Genomic DNA, 18,634 nt, shown 5'->3' on the forward strand with positions numbered 1-18,634 from the left:
CTGCTGTTACCTGGGGAGAGAGAGAGGGAGAAAGAAGGCAACTTTTCAGAGTTCTGCTGCAACCTTTGGCTGTCTGGCTGCAAACAACCCCAAAGGGAGGGAAGTGATGTACTAGCCCCCATTATCACAGAAAACAGACAAACAATAAAAGCCTGAACCAAACACATCCTCCCAATGGAAGTCGGAGGAACTGCCTGGAGAAAACTGTCTGAAATCCAGTCTGACACCTGCCTTTCAATACGAAACAGAGGTGGCTTCAGGCAGATGACCACGAAAGAGAATCCTTAAAAACACAATCTCTACACGTATAAACGAATAGCCCAAAACAACTAAATCAGAAACCAGGAACCAGATATGGGCATAGTCCTGACGTCTGGGGTGCCGGGGGATCAGGCGCTAAGCGCTTCTGCTGCGTCCGGCCTTGTTCCCCACAGAAACAGGTCTGCAGACACTTACTTCCGGAGGGTTACCAGGTCCAGGATCCACGGGGGCCAAAATGAGGTACAGTCAGGGTCGGGGAGGTAGGCTTCTCCTAGTCCTGAGTTCTGGGGCCCTGGAACATCATCAGGGGCTGGCTCCCCTAAAAGTCGGAACAGAAAATTCCCCCCTCCCGAGGCCGATGTCCTCTCCAGGTGGGTCTCTGCAGCACACTGTACCCTGCTATCTCGCTGGGGCCTCCAAAATGTTGTATCGAGAAATCAGCGCGAGACCCAGATGTAATTTAAAATGTGGATTTATTAGCGCGTGGCTGCCAGGGGCATGCACACCCAAATCAAGCAGCCCGATCAGGGGTCAAGCTAGGGTTTATATGGAAAAGAGCATGGGAAAGAAATGCCAGGAACACTGATGAGCTAATCCAAAGGTGCAGGTGTCTTTGGGGCTATGGATGGGAAAGTACAGGGAGTATACCGGACAAGGAGGGAGATGACAGAGGTATGGATCTTTGGAGTCTGGCAAGAGGAAGAGTCCTTGGGCTGGCCAAGGACAAAACTCCTTGGGCTGGCCAAGGCACCTCTCTCCCTCTGTCTTGATAGAGAATGCTCTGCAACAAGGGAAAGCTTCTCACAAGACAGGAACTTACTAAGGAATTGGGAGGCTTCCAGAGATGTGATCTGAGAGCTGGGGCCTGAGCAGCCCAGCTCTGTGTAGCTGTACCAGGGAGAGAGAAGGGTCATGCTGAGGCCCATGCATGAATAACTGCTAGGCACAGCGTCCTTGGGCTGGAGAGTGGTTTGCAAAATGCATTACAAATATTCTCACAACCGTGAGAAGTAGGTGCTAGTGTTGTCCTCATTTGGATAGAGTAATTTATTAGTATTGGTATGTTCAGCCACAACCAGACAAAATCTGTGCATTAACCTCAATATCATGATATCATTTTGGTCCTCTGAGCACAGAGGAAAAACAACTTGAAAATGAGGGTAATATAACAGAACTGGAGCCTGAGGATTCAAGAGCAAGTCCTAACCACCTTCAAGAGTCTGAAGGACAACAAATGGGGCAGTGAACCTACAGATTTTATTTTAAAGATCTTAAGGTTTTTTTTTCCCCTGGTTGTTCATTTTTTACATCCTAGAAGCATTTAAGGCAGATTAATTTATTTGATGCCTTTTGGTTCTAACTGATCAGAGCACAGGGCTTGTGAGTGAACTATTTGTATAATACAAGTGTTTAATCGAGATTGAAATTAGAGTTGGGCACACCAGAGCTGAATTGGACCAGGTCAGTCTTTGGGAATAATGACTATAGCAGGAAACCCTGACCTCAGGGTAGGACTAATGGATAATACATTAATGTGAAATGAGGCCACTGAAACTTTGTATAAAATATTCCTGTCCCCAGTATGGTTTAGTTTGTTAGAGTTCACTCTATAACCTTTTACATGGTAACAAACAACAGTATTGTAAGAGCTGATGGAATTGCTCTTTAAAAACCATTTGAGAGTACATAGAGCCTCCTTTCATTCTTCTAGTAAAACAAGTCTGCATCCAGCTGATGAAGGTCAAGAAAGGTTGATGCATATATAAGAATTTTGGGTCTCATAGTAAAGCGAGAAAATGGATTTTGGTCATTGAAAAAAATAAAGCTTTACACACATACACGTATGTACAATTCCAATGCCCCTCCTTTCAGAGTTGAGAGGATCTGAGGAAATGATGTTTCTAGAAGACTCTCTGTACCCATAAAATACTATATAAGCATTAGCTCTTCACATTTCTGTAAAGCAATGTGTCTATCGGGTAGTACTTTAGGGCAGTTAGGTGGTAAAGTGGATAGAATGCTGGGTCTGGAGTCAGGAAGACTGAACTTCCTGAATTCAAATTTGGCTTCAGACCCTTACTAGCTATGTGACCATGCACAAGTCACTTAATCCTGTTTACTTCAGTTTCTTCATCTGTAAAAATAATCTGGAGAAGGAAATGGCAAACCATTCCAATATCTTTATAAAGAAAACCCTGGGGCAGCTAGGTGGCACAGTGGATAGAGCACCGGCCTTGAAGTCAGGAGGACCTGAGTTCAAATCTGGCCTCAGACCAAACACTTGACACTCACTAGCTGTGTGACCCTGGGCAAGTCACTTAACCCCAATTGCCTGAAAAACAACAACAAGAAAACCCCAAATGGGGTCACAGAGTTGGACACAACTGAAACTCCTCAACAGCAACTTCAGGCACCTCCCAAAGCATCCAGTTTACCCATGTAAACAAGGACAAAAGCAGATAAGCATCAGTTCAGGCTATATAGTATGTTGGCTAGATGGTATTTCATGGGTTGAGAACTGACCCTTATGGGTATTTACTGCCCTGGGGAAACAACTATAGCTATAAGAATGCCTGTTCCAGGTTACTCCAGGCATCTCCCCCTAATTTCCTTAGTATTCTTCATGAGGCCCTCTTTGCCCTTTGCCACACCTGTTCCCAGAATATTCTTTAATATATCAGCAGTGAGGAGAACACTTCATGCCACTGAAGTGAGAGAGGCTTATTAATATATAAACTTGGGTCTTCTATGCTGTAGGAAAATCAGAGTTAAGTGCTGCATAAATAAGGATCCTGGGGTATATGGGTCAGTACCTTATTGTAAAAGACAAAAGATGTCCTTTTGATTCTGAGCAGTATCCTATTTAGGAGTTTCTCATAGATTTATCAGAGGCAGCCCATTTTTAGACATCACTACCACAGGAGGAAAAAAATGGGGTTTCTCAAGCTAAACCTCCCTATTATATTTTCTCTCCTTCTGTGGAAGACATAGGGATAGGAGTGGTGCTTTGTTTCAGGCCCACCATTCCTATAGCACATCAAAGGAATTGCCTAATGGGTGAAGGCAAGGACCTGACAAACTCAGTGAATGTTCCACTGGGGGAAACCAGGAACGGAAATGAAGTCAAGTGATTACTTGACTTCAGTGGGCTGGGTGCAGTGTCATCATATTTCACAAAACAAAAAAATGAAGAGACTGGCTAGACAATAGGAAAATAATGGTAGTATAATAAGATAATTAGGGGAAGAGATTTTTGTTCTGGTTGTAGCAAAGGCAAATAAGCATGTTTTCACCCTCCCCCCAAGGTCAATTAAACAAATGCTTAATTAAAATGCCAGTGGTGGCTGTGTTATGAAAATAACAGGAACAGGCATCAGACTGGATAGTACTGGGGTAAAGATGACAGCAAAGAGTTAAGGATGACACCTAGGTTACAAGCCTACATGACAGAGAGATATAATAGTGTCCTCTCTAGTAAAAGGAACATTAGGAAGAGGGGAAGGTTGGGAGCGGGGCTATGAGTTTAGCTCTAGGCATGTTGGGTTAAATTCTGGTCCAGGCTTCTGACTTCATTTGTATTGGGAACTTCCCACTAACACAGATAAAGAGAGTGATGTAAATAGGGAGCACTAGATGGAGAACCCAAATCCAGGTCTGCAAAGCTCTCCACTAACTATGCAACACTACCTCTCCCCTCATTTTACAGATGTAGAACTGGGGCTCAAAGAGGATTGTGACCCCAGTCTTGACTCCAACCTTGGTCCTGTAATTATTACCACCTGTCCTGAAACTCAGTGCAGCAGATGGGGAATCTGTAATATTTCGACTGCAGTTGGGTTCAAATCCTGGCTCTTTCACTTGCTACTTGTGCAAGTCCCTTAACCCTCACTAAAACTCAGTTTTCTCATCCATAAAATGAGGTGGTTGGTTAGATCATGTCTAAGGTTCCTTCCAACTCTAAAAGTACATGTAGTGATCACAAAATATACCCCAGACTTTCAATTCTAAGAAATGAGGAAATCGGCTGGTAAAAGAAGAAAATAAAAACCACTGCTTATAGAATCAGAATGCCTACATTTGAATACTGGTCATGCCACGTGGTACTTCTTTGACCTTGGCAAAGTCATGTAAGGTTTTTGAGCCTCAGTTTCCTCATCTGTAAAACGTGGGTAATAACATTGGAACTCTTTTCCTCATTTGAACTCATTGGAGTTATTACCCATGCATTAGTGCTCACCCATTTAAAGCAACAAAGCACCATGCAGATAAGTGGCATCCACTGACAAAATGCAAGCTCCTTGTGGGCAGGAACTATTCACATTCTGCTTTGTAGCCTCAGTGCCCAGCACAGGGCCAACATATAGTAGGCACTAAATAAATACTTGTGGAGTATGTCCTATTACTGTTACAACTGTTACCACCATTATTTTGAGCAGCATGACAATAGCTAAAGAGTCAACTTCAAAATCAGGAAGCCCTGGATTCTGGTCCCATCTATGACAAATATTGGCTTTATGACCCTGGGAAAGTCACTTAAACTCAAACTGGCCCAAATAATGTACTAAGATGATGAGTTGCAGGAATATTAGCTAATGTGCTTATTAGAGGAAGTTTGTGCATTGTGAGAGCTCCCTACATCAATGAAATCATGGTTGTGGTATTTTTAAAAATCCTACTATTGTGTGTGTGTGTGTGTTTGTGTGTTTTTAAGGCAATTGGGGTTAAGTGACTGGCCCAGGGTCACACAGCTAATAAGTGTCAAGTATTTGGTCTGAGGCCGGATTTGAACTCAGGTCCTCCTGACTTCAGGGCCGGTGCTCTAGCCACTGCGCCACCTAGATGCCCCCTAAAAATCCTACTATTGTGAAAGGAAGCAGACATCTTCTAGCTATCCTGAAGCGGTCCATACATATTCTCATCAGATATCAGTTGCATTGCCTTTAGTTAAAAAGAAGCTTAAGGCATCAAACTATTGGTTCCCAGTTGTCTGGGACCCAATGGCTTTGATTCACTAAATCTTTTAGCCAAAGTTCACATCCACCCCCCTCCTCCCTCCTACCATGGGCTCTCATGCAAACCTTAAAGTTTTGGTGATTACCTGGGCTTTGTTTTGGGAGAGCAGGAAGCACTCAGCTGAGTCCTGTAGCTCAGAGATTATAATTCAGGACCTGCCTGTGAAGGCAGCTGACTTTCATAACTTGTTATTCCAGCTGTGGCAGAGTTCATTGAGATGTTACAAGTCTTTCAAGTCTGAGTTTTAGGTTTAATGGTGCTTTTTTCAAGAAAGATCATAGTATGTTTTCCACTATAACTGAAATGGGGAGTCATTCCCTTTCTTCAAAGATTTTTTTTTTGCCTCTTTTCTAAAGCCAACTTTTAAAGCAGTTCATTGGTGATTATAAAAATCTGGTAGATTTAACAGAGGAAGAGTATCACTTCTACAGTGATAGAACCAGTCTTGGGTTCTTCCAGAAGGTGGAACAGAGCAAGAAAAATTGAACTCCCTGTTACCCATGAATGGCTCTCATCAAAGATTAGGTGGGCCACAGGAGTGAAATCAAGTTTTGTGAGGAGTTTTTGTGTTTTACCCATACATTGAATGTTTGGGTTCATCATTGACTTCCTGTGTCCTCATTTCCAAAAATAATCACCTTGTTAGACTACAGACCAGTCTGTTACTGTTGTGGGTTCATGTCATAATTTATGCCCTCTCCCTACTTCCACCAATGAGTCCGATTTGCTTACAGCTACTTAAGACCTGACTGTAATATAGCTAGCAGAAGTGTTGTCTTATCCTTGTCACTACAGTACCTAACAATGGGTTAACCTATGCATACAAAGATAAAATGCTCATACATTTAGAGCTGGAAGAAACCTTAGACATGTAGTCTGGCTCCATCATTTTATAGCTGAGGATAAGGACCAGGAAGATTGTGACCTGCCCAAGGTCACAGTTAGGAAGTAGCAGAGGGAGTATTTGAACCCAGGTCCTCAGACTCTAAATGCTTTCCACTGCCCCATGCTGCTTCCACTCCTTAGAGCACGTGAAATTCACAGTAAGGTACTTCAGGTTGCCATTCCCTTATGGCTAACTTATCTGCAATGTATAATCCTCATCCACCTACCCAGAGAGACTCTTCTTTACCTTGGCCTCACCCTATAATCAGGAGTACACATTTTCAGAGTGGTTAGCTATCCTTGGGTATGATTTTGGCCATAGAGTAATTTGTTAATTCAGTCCTTCTTAACAAACATTTATTAAGTATCTACTGCATGCAAGGCCCAATGCTAGCCCCTGAACCTATATAAAGTCAAAAGTAACAATGTCTGTCCTCAAGGAACATAAGCTTTGCTTAGCGGTGGGAGGGGAGAGAAGTTACATTTACACAGAGAAGTAAATAAGAACTACATGCAAAATAAATTTAAAGTAACTTCAGAGGGACGGGCAGAACACAGATTCTCCATTGCCAGTATGGATCTGTGTAGGTCTCAGGCTGCCAGGTTCATCAAGACTATATGAGGAAAAGAACTGACATATATAGAGTATTTGAAGGCTGACAAAGCACTTTTCACATAGTATCCTCTTTGATCCATGACCTAGCCAACTGAGCTCATTGGCCTCAACCCAGGAAACAGTGGGCTGGTAAGGAAGGGGAAAAAAACAGCCCAAAACAGATGTTTGACGGTGGGCTCATTCCCGGAGACACTGAGAGGCCCCTTCGGGAATGGTGGTGTCATTCTTATGCTCCAACCCACCATCACATCCTAAGGGTCTTCTAATGTCTCAGCATCCATGTGAACATATAGGTCAGGAAACCAGCAAGCCCATTTTATGGTGAATAAACCATCCTACTATTTGCTCACATCAGTCATGGCAAAGACCCAAAATCTAAATGCTTCCTCTTGAATTTAGGGTGGTTGCAGGAGAAAGGCAAACAGGTGTACGTGCACTGAGCTCTCTGCAAAGTACTTTCTCTGAATTTTTTTATGTTTACGTAAATATGATGCCTAAAAATATTTTGTTTTCACCTTTGGTAAAAGGCAAAGGATTTTCTTGAAAACATTCCAGAAAGTATTTTTTCATCTGATCTCTTTGATGAATGGGTCTGCATCATAGATCAAGGGAATGATGAAGAGAAGATAAATAGAGTTCTGAGGTATTTGCATCGCTCCTCAAAAATGCACATACAGAAAGGAGACTCTGGGAATGGGAAAGGATTGCAGTTTATGATTTTGAACACATGACAAATACACTGTTCTCTTTTTGTTTTTTTTTTTTTTTTTTGTAAACAAGTTCATAAACCAAATGGTTAAGAACACCTTTTTTTCCTCCTCCAAATTTTAGGCTAATGGAGCAGCTTCCTAAAGCCAATGTCATTCCCCTGAGGTATGTATCTGGAATGCTGCACAGCATTGAAGAGCAATCTGAGTGGAATCAGATGATGCCTTGCAATCTGGCAGTGTGCATTGCTCCCAACATTCTTTGGCAATCATCTTCTGCCAGTCCTGAGCTGGAGAACAAATTCATTGAAAAGGTACCTTGAGCTTTTAATTCTTCTCTAAGCATCTAAGGACACTCAGTGTTTTAAATTTGAGCACCAATTTTTAAAGATTTGGGATATATATATATATATATATATATATATATAATATATATAGTCACTTAAAAAGTTGTAATTTATCCAGATACAAGTGAATCTGGAGTTTTTTTCATGACAGCATTCAACAGGAAGGTTATGAAGAAGGTCGAATAGTAATAGCAGTGGAGTCATTTCTCCCCTTCAAGCTCAGGGCTGTAGAATAGCACATGAACCATGGACAGAAAAGACTCCTATGTTGCCTTTCGACATTCATCACTGTGCTTGGTGCTGCAGATGCCAGGCTAAAAACAAAGCAGTTCTTGCCCTCAAGGGATTTACATTCGTAAGGGAAGACATGTATATATAAGTGTATGCAAAATACAGATGTGTAGTCATTTGGAGGAGGGGGCAGAACAATTAGCAGCTGGGGAATCAGGAAAGGTCTCATACAGGATGTAGCCCTTCAGCTGAGCATTCAAATGATATTGTCAACAAACTCAGTTGCCATTTCTAGACGTTCTTCTAGCTATCCTATCAATGTGTAAGCTGAGACATAGTCCAAGGGTATACTATGGATGCATCATATACACATACAGAAGGAGACAAAGAACCCACACTGGGGTCAGAGCCAGATGGATGGATAGACAGATAGATAGATATACACACATATCTACATACATAAAGAGAGAGCTCATAATGGGAGCCAAATATAGAGATACACAAATATATACACATAATATACACATATAACCCCACCCCCACACACACCCTCTGTGGCCAGGCAGGTAAGAAAGATTGCCTTCAACTGTCTCCACTCCCTTCAATCAAACTACAGACTTTATTCCTTCCCAGGTTTGTGATAATCCATTCTCCCTTGCACTGAGGTAAATTAAAATGATTTTTATCTGCTCAGTATTTCTGTTTTCCTAAAGGTCCATTAATGTCATCTTAATTTTATAGGTGCAGACACTAAGCCATCAAGATTAGATCTTATGGAAAGTCATTTCATAGTTTCAAGTCTAAGCATTAAAAATAAAAAAGTAGTCTTGAATCCTGTTGTCTCTACTCCATACTCAAACTACTGCTGAAGAAACTTGTGAATTTTCTCCTCTTTTGTATTTTTTGAGATTGGGAAGGCATATGTCAAAAGAGGTGCATAGACTATGAAAGATGCCATCTCCTTTTTGCTTTTTCTACTATAGGTCTCTGTCCTGGTCCAATTTATTATCAAAAATTGTGGAAGAATATCTGGGGAAGAAATACTTCACTGCTGAGAGAGATTTTAACCAGGTGACAGAGACAATGCCTCAGGTATCATGAATCATTGGATTTTTTTTTCCCAAAAATAACCTTATATCAAGCCAGCTGCTCTTCCATCAAGGGGGACTGCAAGCAGGGGCAAAGGGCAGGGGAACCTAGGATGGGACTGAGGGAAGCCCAGACTACCAACATTTTCAGAAGACCCTTAATTCATTCACCAGTTATGTTCCTACTAAGGTGGTGTTCAGGAGTATACATGAGAAGTAGAAGACATAGCCCTCCCCCAATGGCAGGGCCTTTTGGCAAGGCAGAAGTAGGTATGCAGCATGATATGTCAAGAAAAGCACTGAGCTTAGACCTAGCTTCTCATTAATCTTGGATATGATGTTCATTTGCTCTGCGACCTAAGATGATTCATTCATTCTCTCTGCACCTTAATTTCATCTGTAAAATGAAATGTTTTAACGAGATTCTCCCTGAGGTCCTTCTTGAGGTAAAACTACAGGATGGTTTTCCCTACACCCCCCAGTTACCATCTCCCCATAAAGCTTGACTGGCCATACTTACCTGTTAACATCTCCTTCAAAAGGCTGAGATGACATAGGCAGTGCCTGGGCACTTCTGGCATGAGCCACCTTCTGCTTTTTATTTTTTCTTTCCTTTATGATTCATGTTTTTTATACTGAGAAAACTTTGTTAAAGGAAACCCCATTTAATCAAGAGCTTAGATAGGCAGAACGCTAGCAGAAGTATGTGTGCCAAAATAACTAATGTACCTATTCTTCAATTAAAATGTGAAAGATTGTAAGTTACCCCTTTTGTTCTGAGAAAAAGTTTGAAAAGTGCATCAGGAAACAATAAGAAGTTTTTTCCGTTATTTTTCTTCAAAATTCATAAAAGGAAAGCAGTATTGTTAGTATGATTTTGTGATGGGCACTTATTAAATACTTCCTATGTGAGCTATAAGTTAACCCAATTTTAATTCCTTGACAGGTATGTCTGGCTTCCAAATGAATGACTCTTCCTACGATAGCTTCGAAAATGAGCTGAATGATGAAGTAGATGCTTCTTGCAGTAAAGAAGCTGGGTCAGGTCAGCTATAACATGGAGTCTTAAAACTGAGTGACTGTGAATTGGACTAACCTGAATCAGAAAGCATTTTTAACTCTTCACAATTTTGACTTGGACCAGCCTAAAAATGAAGAAATTCAACTGAAGCACTGTTCTAAATCCAAGCCATTGAGCATTCCAGTGGCATCCTGTAGTAAGGTTTCAGCACAAGACTGCTCTAAGAACATGCCAGTTGGCATGAACACACTTGGTTACTTGTCCACACCTGCAGTAGATGCTCTGAAAAAGTGGAGGAGACACAAGAGTTATTCTGAGCCGCAGCATAGACTACCTAGATTCCAAGCTTACCTATCTAGGGAGTTCTATCAGAAGAAGCTCCGCAAGTCCACCTGTGATGCTATTCTCTCCCACCAAGATGAAGATAGTCACAAACAGCTCCAGCCCTCACAAGGAGGGCTTAGTTTAGTCACTCAGACTGAAGTGGAGAAGAAAAATACCACAAACCAAAACGTGAAGAAAAAAGCCTTTTTTCAGTCATGGAGGTACTCCAGTGAAGACTTCCCTTCAAATCCAAACCTGTGACCATTTCTGTGGCATCCCAGTAACATTTCACTGCAGGATCACTCTAAAAGCCAGACCCTTGGCCCTCATCACTCTGGATACTCCCCATCAAACACAACCCTTGGACTCAGAAGACTGCAAAGGCACAGGCGCTGCTCAGAGCCAAACAGACGAGGCTGCCAGCTCACCTATCACAGGGCAGTTTCTCCAATGAACATAAACAAGACAAGCTGTGATGTTGGGCTTCTCTTTTGGAGATGAGGATTATCTCAAGCGCGACCACTCTTTGCAAGTAGAAGGTCAAAAACTGATTAATCAGAGTCTGATTATGGGGATTGAAGTGGGTAAGAGTAATGCCTCAAAACAAAATGTAGAAAAGATGTTGCAGGTTACTCCACCACAGTTAAATGTTTGCTTGAGAACTAGCGATATTAGTTTGTCCTCACCAGGCATGTTGCCATCAGGTTCTTCAGTGAGCTCTCATGACAGTGCTTTTCCCCAGACTTCTGAGCACTCAGTCTCTATTCCCACAGAAACCTCTTCACCAGTTGATTGCACTTTTTCAACCCTAAGGAAACAGGGAGAACTCTCTCCTGTCTTCTGCAACCCTTTTTCTGGGATATTCAACCCTTTTGTAGGATCAGCCAGCAGCCACCAACTTTGTATTAAAGAAAGACAGTGTAGATAGTCTTCTCAAATGCAGTCCTTAACTTTTCAGCCTATTATGTGGTTAAGGAAATGGAACATGTTGAAAAACTGGTCCCTCAAAAAGAAGACAAAGGCCCCTACACAAGACAGAAAGAAAGCAAATTCCATAAAAGGAGCCTTGGAACAGCCAATATGTTCTTCTGAAGTCTCAGAAGCCAGTCTGCTCCAAGAGAGTCAGGTGGGATGCACCCCTGAGAACCTCCAACCTAGTCAGTGCTGTAGAAACAGATGACCTGTGTAACACCTATGTCTGCCAGGATTCTGAGGACCACGGTAGCTCACTAATCAGCTCAGTGGATAAAAGACAAACTCCATATGAAGCCAACCAAGGAAGTGGTGGATGACAACCAGTGTTCTCCTGCTGCTCAACCCCCATTCAGCTGCTCTTTGACACTAGGGAGCATACTGAACCAGACCCCAATGCTAGGTGTCCAGAGACTGCAGTGGCTTGTAGTGATGGGCTGGGACATAGAACCAAAAACATTTAACCAAAGTAGACTGTGACACCCACTGGAATGACTGGTTCAGATTCCTTAATCAGATGCATAGTGTAGGTTGCCTAAGGACAACCAGAGTTTACTTTTAGCATAATAAAAAGATTTTTTGAGAGGCGTTACAGTCATTTGTGGAGGAGGGAGAGGGAATGTGTTTTTCCTCTGTATTCTAAAATTGGGTCACTGGGATATTTGGGTAATTCTTCTCTTTTATAATCAGTAGTGAGATGAGTCCCTATTTATATAAATTCTGAGATATTCATGTCAACCAGAAGGAAGAGCTACACTGTTGAGGGAAATCTTATGTCAACATCTTGTGACCAGTAGCCCAAGACTAAGGTCATGGAGCAGCGAATTAAGCTAGGTGAGAACCAGGAGCCACAAATCATCCCTATTCCATGAGGTATTTGGGTTGTGGGTGCAGGAACAGTTGGAACTGAAGAAAATCCAGGGGAGCAGTGGCCATCCAGGCACTATGAGGACAGTAACAGCTGAGGTCTCTGGTCATCATCTTTGAAAATGGGGTCACAGTATCTTGAGCTAGAAGGAGTTCTGCACCTAGTCCAGTCTTCTCTTTTTATAGATGAGTCAGAGACCCAGAGAGGTTGAGACTTACCCATGTCACAAAGATAATAAATGGGAGAGTCAGGTTTTGAACCCACACCCTCAGTCACAGAATATGTACTAGCATTAATATAGAACTCTAAAGTTTGGAGGCAGTTAGTGCATAAGTACCAATGGAATGTATCATGTCATATTTCAAATTCCAACCCATACCAATGGTTCACATATAGCATTTTACACAGTTTTATCTCATTTGAATCTCATAAACAGGCCTGAGGTAAGTAGTATAAATATCTCCATTTTTCAGAAGAGGAAACTGAGCTTCACAGAGACCTTCTTCCTCACTGCTGAACATCTAGTGTCAAAGCCCTGATTTGATGTGGATCTTACATTTCAGTTTAGGATTTTTTTCACCATGATACACAACTGCCCTACACAGCCAATGTCACAAGGCAGCTAGGTGAAAAGGTCGATATGGCCTTGGGCCTGGAGTTCAAGTCTGGCCCTCAGACACTTCTGGGCTATGTAACTGGGCAAGTCATATATATTTGCCTGCCTTGACTTCCTCAACTGTCACAAGATTATAGTGAGCTTTAAATGAGATAATATTTATAAAATACTTAGTGATATATAAAAGTTTATTCCCTAGGCAAGTCACTTAGCCCTATTTGCCTCAGTTTCCTCACTGTAAAATGAGCTGGAGAAGGAAATGGCAAAACACTGCAGTATCTTCACAAAAAAAAAAAAACAGCCACCAAACAGGGTCACAAAGAGAAAGACACAACTGAAACTACTGAACAAAAACAAAATAAATCCTTTGAAAGTTCTAATGATACTGCAGTGTAAAGACATACATGAGAATGCTTTAACAAACCAGCAATAAAATACTACATAATTTAATACTACATAAATTCTTCCACTAAGGGCCTACTTGGTACTTTGTTCTGGTATAGAAATGACCCTGGGTACTTACTTAAAGACTGTGCCCACTGAATGAAAACTCTAGTAGGTTCTACTAAGCTGGAAAAGTTTTGAATAAGAGCCTAGCAATGTACTCACTGTATGTCACCAGAGGACCAACCTAGCTAAATGCAATGATGCTCTTTCATTACCTGTAGTTGATTTCCAGGAGATATTTAGGGGGCCACAGCAATTCATGAAGATTATCTACTAAAGCAGAAAAGGATTACAATCTGTCAGTGAAGGGACTACTCTGACAAAAGCAGATTGTTGAGGTATAGAACAAAGCCAACATAAGCTGAAGCATGAGGATACATTCACTGTAAATCTTTGTGGATTACCTTGCAGGACAGTGACTCCCACACTGGGCAGTCAGTCGTGATTATCCTAAAGCATTTTCTTTGGGTCACTGTGAGGTCTGAGGTGAACTTTGTCTTTCTCTGAAAAAATTATGGTCAGATACTGTGATCTATTCTTGATGGGATTGGAGAAGTTGTCACATTTTGAGGCTGAGTTGGAATCAGAATCAGAGAATGGAGTTCAAAGCTATCTCTGCCACTTAATACCTACACATGTGACTTTAGTCAAATCACATAACCTCTCTTGCTATTGGTTTTTCATCTGCCAAATGTGTGAGTGAAAGTAGATGGTTTCAAAAGTGCTATTTGGTTGGTAGCATCAGAACTTGGAAGATATATTTCTTTCCTCTTAGACTGCTGAGGTAATTTTCCTTAGAATAAAGTATAATGTTCCTATTAGAAGGAAGATGGCAGGCAGTCAACCCTCTGCGTGAATTAGAATTGTGTGCTTTGTGGAATGAGCTCAAGGACAAATCCTAAGGTAAGCAAGGAATGGAAATAAAAATCTTTCATTGGGTCCTAAGCACGTCGGGTGTTTAGGGTGTTCAAGGAGGACTAGCCCCTCTGCTGTGAGGCCTTGCTGAGCCCTTTGTAGGGCTGCTTATCTGCCTTTGGTGTCTACCTTTTATCCAACTATCACTTGTCACTCTGAAAAGTCCACAGTCTCCCACTGCATGCTGGGCCATCACCAGTAGTCCTGACTTATGTTTTGCCACTGGACTCCAATGACTCTGGAAGAGAAAGTGGGGCTGATGATTTTACACAGCTCTACCTCACTTCAATCCAATTCACTTGCAAGTCAAGACATCACCCTCCTGATGCCACTGGTCCTGTGAGAAGAAAGGACCAATAACACCACCTGTGGCACTGAGAAGCTGTAGCATACCACAGCCCAGTAAAAGTGTCTTGGCAGATTGAACTAAAGCAGGATGAGGGTAACCAAAAGGCCTCAAACCTGTTGGTGAGTTAGGGAGATGTCTACCCCAAGCATGTGAAGACTTTCCCCAGCTGAATGGGCGATGAGAACAATCTGTTCCAATGGCCATGAATGTGACTGAAGTAGGCATTGTGGAGTGCTTAAAGCTTGGTCAGACATCAAAAATCACACATTAAAGACACCAAGGAAACCCACTGCATCCTGGCCCATTGCCAGCTGTCCTGATTTTTGTCTTGCCACTGGACTTCAATAACTTGGGAAGAGAGAGTGAGACTGATGACTTGTGTAATTCTGCTGCACTTAAATCCAATTCCTGAGCAAGTCAAAACATCATGCCATGATGACATCAGTCTTCTTAGAAAATGAAGGACAGGGTGCAGACAAGACGGCAGAGTAAAAGCAGTGACTTGCTTGAGCTCACCCCAAATACCTGTAAAAAATGGCTCTGAACAACTTCTAAAGCAGCAGAACCCACAAAAAAGACAGAGTGAAACAAATTTCCAGCCCAAGACAACCTGGATGGTTGATTGGAAAGTTCTACTGTGCCAGGCTGGGAGAGGAACGCAGTTCAGCGTGGGCGCGCAGGCACAACAGGCCTCAGCTAAGCTGGAGCAGGCCTCAGAGGACTGAATCACAGGCAGCTGTGGTGGTTTTCAGACTTCTCAACCCACAAACGCCAAAGACAACTTAGAAGGTCAGTAGGAAAAGTCTGTGACTGCAGTGAGAGAGAAGTTCAGTCCCAGTGTAGCCCCACAGCTATGGCTGCTTCCTGAGCTCGGCCCACAGACAGAGGGAGAATCAAGTGGCTGATCAGAGTGAGATTGCAGAGATCTCTTGGCTGGTGCTGAGGCAGGATGTTCTTGCTTTGCCCATGCTTGGATCTGGGTCACAGTTCTAGGTGCCTGGGGTGAGGAGGAATGCTAGCATGGTGGAGTTTGTAGTGAAGGGGCAGAAAGAATCCTCCTCACAGTTCCAAGGCAGAAGAGAGTGCTTGTGGTCACTCACAGACCAGATCACAAGCCAGGAAAGGAGTGAACACCTCTCTTTCAATCACACCACCTTGGAAGAGCTGAAAATTTACAAGCCCCTAGAAGTATCTCTGAAAAAAGCTGCACAAAATCCCTGAAGCTTGGGACAGTACATTCTCCACAATGGAAACAGAGCCCTACCTTAACAAAGAGTTTATAACTCAAGTAATTGGCTGGGATCATGAGCAAACTGTAAAAAAAGTCAGACCATAGACTTTTTCTTTGGTGACAAAGAAGATCAAAATATACAACCAGAAGAAGACAACAAAGTCAAAGCTCCTATATCCAAAGCCTCCAAGAAAAATATGAATTGGTCCCAGGCCATGGAAGAGCTCAAAAGGTATTTTGAGAAGCAAGTAAGGGAAGCAGAGGAAAAACTGGAAAGAGAAATGAGAGTGATGCAAGAAAATCATGAAAAACAAGTCAACAGCTTGTTAAAGGAGACCCCAAAAAATACTGAAGAAATAACACCTTAAAAAATTGCCTAGGGGGTGGAGCCAAGATGGCAGAGTGAAAGCAGTGACTTGCTTGAGCTCTCCCCCAAACCCCTCCAAATACTCATAAAAAATGGCTCTAAACAAATTCTGAAGCAGCAGAACCCACAAAAAGACAGAGTGAAACAAATTTCTAGCCCAAGACAACCTGGATGATTGATCAGAAAGGTGTATCGCGTTGGGCTGGGAGCACAGTGCAGCGTGGGCGCGCAAGCTGCAGCAAACCTGGAGCAGGCTTCAGAGGACTGAATCACGGGCAGCTGTGGAGGTTTCCAGACTCCTCAATCCACGAATGCTAAAGACAACTTAGAAGGTCAGTGGGAAAAGTCTGTTTCTGTTGGTGGTCAGAGAGGAAGGCAGGGTGCCGGGAGCGCCTGCGTCCCCGGCTGTGGTATGATGCCAGCAGAGTGTGAAGAGAGAAAGAATCACGGGCCAGGTGAGAGCAGTGAAGAACAAACTCTGTTGATTGATCTGAGGGCTCAGGCTTATATAGTACTGGATCAAGCAATAGTAACATTGTTATTCATGAAAAGTACAAATCTAATTAGGTGATTTCCTAACTTCCTTGTACCTTGTCTGTTACATTCTTTCCTGCGTCCTGTCCTGTACCCCATCCATTTCCTCCCTTCCTGCATCCTGTTTTCAAGAGACAGAACAGGGGGGTGGTGAGCCAACATCCTGAGTTTCACAGCTGTCAGGCTTAGTACAAACTGCAGGTAAGACCCGGGCTGGCCTAAGCCCTCCAACTCCCCAAAGCCGGCCCTCTACATCTCCCCCTTTCTTCTGTTCTAGTTTGAGAACGTGGGATGCACATCAGGGGAAAACTCAAGAGTAACAAGAATACTATCAGGGTATGAAATGCAACAGCAAACTTGAAATATTCTGGAAAGTGTTAAGTTGCTTGATATAGTACAATAGCTTATAAACAATATCTTGAGGATCAATACCATCCATGTTATATTTTTGGAATGCCAAGCACCCTGAAACTTACTCAATATTTGATCAGAAGTTACAGTGGTAGTATTAGAAAGCAAATGGGGAGTTACACAAACAAAAGTATAGTGGTCAAGTTACAGGTATAACCCAAGGTGGGGTAAGGCATATAAGTCCAATGTAATCATGACTCCATCATGGAGCCACCTGCGACAGTCATCATTGCAAAAAAGGACAGTCAACATCTTATTACTGGCTCTTCATCTTCTCAGTCTCGCCTTCCTCCTCTGCTTGTCTCTCCGACCAGTTTTTCCTTTGATGCTCAGGGTCTCTATCCCTCTAGTCAGTATGCTGACAGGTACGGATGTTCCTCTCGGGAACCCAGACTGGTTCTCCTGCATGTTCTGGAAAAACACAAGCATAACCTCGACCCCAGGTTAGTAATTTTACTGGACCATCCCAATTACCCGTCTTTGGATCCTTCCACATTACTGTGACATCTGGTTGCTCATCTAACAACCTGTTCTTTTGCCCTGCAAAATGTTTTTGTGCAGTAGTACGTCCCTGATCATCTAGTGTTAAAAATTTTTATGGTATGTATTACCTGGTCCAATCTCCTTTTTAAATTTATGGTATATATGATCTGATCCAATCTCCTTCTTACCCTATTTTCTATTCCCTCTTTTTTCTGTTTATCAAGGAGGATTTTAATATCCTTGTTGTGCCTTTCAACAATGGCTTGTCCAGTAGGATTGTACGGGATGCCAGTAGAATGAGTGATATTATAGGTGAGACAAAATTGTGCAAAATTCCTGCTAGTATAGGCGGGAGCATTGTCAGTCTTGAGGTATCTTGGAATACCAAGAATACTAAAGCAAAACAATAAATGATCAATTACATGGGTAGCAGCCTCCCCTGTATGGGGGGTAGCCATAGTAAACCCAGAGAAGGTATCTACAGTTACATGTATATAGTGAAGACGCCCAAAAGATGGATAATGAGTGACATCCATCTGCCATATGTCTAATGGACGAAGGCCTCTCGGATTAGTGGAGGTGATACGTGGAGAGGGAAGATAGGGGACACATTTTGTACATGATTTCACAATATTCCACGCTTGTTCTCGTGTGATATGGAATTGTCTCTTTAACATATTAGCAGATTGATGGAAATGTTCATGGGATTGTTGAGCTTCGAGTAGGGAAAAGGAAAAGGTAATTATTGTATCTGCTACAGAGTTGCCTTCTATTATAGGACCTGGGAGAGAAGTATGAGCAGGAACATGCATGCAAAAAAGAGGATGGGTACGTTCTCTTATTGCATTTTGTAATTCGTGAAAAAGCTGAAAAATAGAGAGGTTAGTGGAGTATTTTAACTGTGCAGTTTCTATGGAGTTAATTACATAAACAGCATACTTGCTATCA

The 18,634-nt window shown here is 42.4% G+C and overlaps 1 long non-coding RNA gene and 1 pseudogene across 2 annotated transcripts in view; one reads left to right on the forward strand and one right to left on the reverse strand.

The window, feature by feature from the left end:
• The first annotated feature begins 354 nt into the window (after positions 1-354).
• Positions 355-11,970, forward strand: LOC110210739 (rho GTPase-activating protein 20-like; annotated as a pseudogene).
• Positions 11,971-17,131: 5,161 nt separating this feature from the next.
• Positions 17,132-18,634, reverse strand: part of LOC110210705 (uncharacterized) — a 44,478-nt gene continuing 42,975 nt past the window's right edge. For both annotated transcript variants that reach the window (XR_002325154.2, XR_013487759.1), the window contains one exon: positions 17,132-17,614. This is a non-coding gene — a long non-coding RNA (uncharacterized LOC110210705). The remainder of the gene's footprint in view (positions 17,615-18,634) is intronic.

Source organism: Phascolarctos cinereus, unplaced genomic scaffold (genome assembly GCF_003287225.1).
Source record: "Phascolarctos cinereus isolate Bilbo 61053 unplaced genomic scaffold, phaCin_HiC Scaffold_726;HRSCAF=1367, whole genome shotgun sequence".
Lineage (NCBI taxonomy): Eukaryota > Metazoa > Chordata > Mammalia > Diprotodontia > Phascolarctidae > Phascolarctos > Phascolarctos cinereus.